The following is a 2,931-nucleotide window of genomic DNA, read 5'->3' as shown; positions in this document are numbered from 1 at the left end:
TGTGTAGCAAGCGTTTGTGTGGTACCGTATCAAAAGCCTTTGAGAAATCCAGATATACCACATCCACCGGCTTACCTCCGTCCATATCTCTACTTACCCCCTCATAAAAAGTTAGCAAGTTAGTCAGGCAGGAACGATTTTTCCTGAACCCATGCTGATTGTCATTAACTATCCCGTTTTCCTGAACAAATTCTACCAGATAATCCTTTATTATACCCTCTTATACTTTTGCATGATATTCTAATTATTCGAGTTTCACCTGTATATAAATAAAAAAGGTAAAAAAAAATAAAAGTCACAAATAAAAAAAGTAACCCCCCTCAAAATGTTTAAGTCCCCCCCTTCGTTTACGCACATATAAACGTAAATACGCGTCCAGTGCACCAGCGTGCGAAAACGACAATTGCGCTATGTTCGCGGCGATACGCACATGTTACATATCGCCGCGAACGTCGGAGTGAGAGCAATCATTTTAGGACCATCAATCACTGATAACACTAAACTGATGAGCGGTAAACGCTTTAAAAGCGTCGCCTATGGCCAATTTTGGGTAATGTAGTTTTCTGAGGTTTCGCGCACGTGCGCAATTTTAGGGCTTGATATGTTTGGTGTCTTTTTACCCGACGTGACCCTGTCTTTTATATTTTACAAAAAAAATTGGATAATAATAAATGTTTAGGAATTTAATATAGGGGAAAGTTTTTAAAAAAAAATTCTGTAATTTGGCTAGAAGCTGCTGATCTCTCCTCCGATCTGTCAGGGGAGACCCTCCACACCGGTACAGGGCTCACACAAGGGACTGATGAGCCCAGGAAGCTGACGGCAGCTGCAGAGGGGGACACGGCGCCGTATTGTACAAGTGATCCGGCGTATATACAGACGCCAGATCGCTTGTATTTAAACAGCAAACATGGTTAAAAAAAATACACACAGGTAATGAAACACACAGATCCCACACATATCACACACACTCATTAAAAAACACACACATAGCTTAATAAAAAAAAACAAATTACACAGACTCATTAAAAAACACACAATAAAACACACTCTCACAACTAATAATAGGTAATTAAAAATGTACCCCTCTCCTGCTTACCTGTTTTGCAGGAAGGGGGGCTGCATCCCTGGGCTTCAGTGAAGAATCAGTGTGCTCTGCACTCTGTCTGGTGCAGACCATACTAATAGCTCCCTGCATGTTAGCAGAGGCCCCACGAGGGAGCGATCAGTATGGTCTGCATCAGTAAGAGATGCAGATCATACTGATTCCCCACCAGGGAGTGATTTTCCATTTAATATATTGCCGTTTCGGCAATATATTAAATGGGATGTGGGCACTTGCCAGGTTTAAAGATGGCCGCCGCTACTCGCCCGGCCGCCTTCGGTCACCTTTACGGCCGTCACCCAGGTAAGGTTCGCGGGCCCCTGAGGCTGGCCGGGCCCCTTACTTGAATGTCGGCCGTACCCCGCTGACGGCGGCCCTTTCCACTGCTTCCCTCTACAGCTGCCGTGGCTCGGCCTGGCCCACCAAGTACGTGTGCCTGCAATCTCTTACCGCATCCACGGTTCAGGAGCCGTCAGTCCCTCACCTTTCGTCATTGGAACAGGAAGACCCTGGATGCCAATCCACTTCAGACATACCTGCTGATACTCCAACTGGAAAGTAAGTCACCACCTATATGAGTGTTTATTGTTAGCCTACCAAGTTTAGTAGCACGCACCTAGGTAGTTGCGCTCCTCAGCCTTTTTTGTTTTATAGTGTGTTTGCGATCTACAGGGTTCCTCTCCCTGTATTGAGGAGCATTGCACACCATTCCACATTATCCACATTCCTGAAGTGTGTCCTTCTCACAGGAGTGCGCTTTATCATTTGTTTTTATCTAGATCTTGCTGCCCATAAACTAACATCAGGCTTCCAATCAGATCAGCCTGAAAATCTAACAGATGGACCTGATCGGAATGCCCATGTGAAAGGGGCCTAATATAGAGATTCTCAGGAAATATTTATCGTGCTAATTTGCCGTTAGGCTTAGTTCACATCTGCACAATTAAGTGCGATTAACATGCGATACCATTGAATGCTATATATTGAACGTTTTACAACCTGCCCCCGTACATATAAAACACACAGGTGTCAACAGATGTAGCAGAGGGTAACTTCCATCCAAAATGCAAACTAGCATAGGATGATGTCAGCTTTCACCTCCACATTTAAAGCCAAACTCCAGACAGGTATAAAAGTCTCAAATGAATGCAGCTCTGTATTTATTAATATATTCTTAAATGTATTTTGTTAAATGCAAGCTGTGTATTTAGCTGAATTTGACTTGGTATAAGCCTCTTGTAGTCCCTGTACAGCAGAGCTCAGACTAAGGGAGGGGGATGCAGCACAAAGAGCTGGTCAGCTCTGCTGCAGGGTTCAGGGCATGCTGATAAAGAGAGAGAGAGAGAGCAAGAAACAGAGAGATTACTTCATCAGTCTTCTGCTTCTCCTTTCACTGTCCAGTCACAGGGTGGGGCGTAGAGAGGATACCTGCAAATGTTATATAACTGAAGTAGAAAAATAGGTCCCCTGCTCTGCCAGACTTAATGGTGTGGCAGAGCTTAAAAAATCCCAGAACTGAATGGGCAGAAATACAGACCCCATAGCTGCTAAAACAGTTGCCATTTCGTCTGTGTATTTAGCTGTTTGCCTAGAGTTCAGCTTTAACAATACTGAATAACATAGCACAGCCTCTCCTATAAGTATGCACATGCTGTTCTAATGCCCCATTCACACTTGCGTCACGTGTGAACATGCCTCACATTTTTTGCATGTATGACCATTTTGCCATGCTTGCTTTGTGTCAGCCGGTTCATTTCAATGAGCTGCAAACTTTACGTGCTTTTTGACCATGAGTTTTTGCACGTCTGTCGCAGGTCAACATCTGG

The sequence above is a fragment of the Nanorana parkeri genome, unplaced genomic scaffold (genome assembly GCF_000935625.1).
Source record: "Nanorana parkeri isolate BGI_ZX_2015 unplaced genomic scaffold, ASM93562v1 scaffold964, whole genome shotgun sequence".
Lineage (NCBI taxonomy): Eukaryota > Metazoa > Chordata > Amphibia > Anura > Dicroglossidae > Nanorana > Nanorana parkeri.
The sequence above is the reverse complement of the archived record's forward strand: the minus strand, read 5'-3'. Positions refer to the sequence as shown.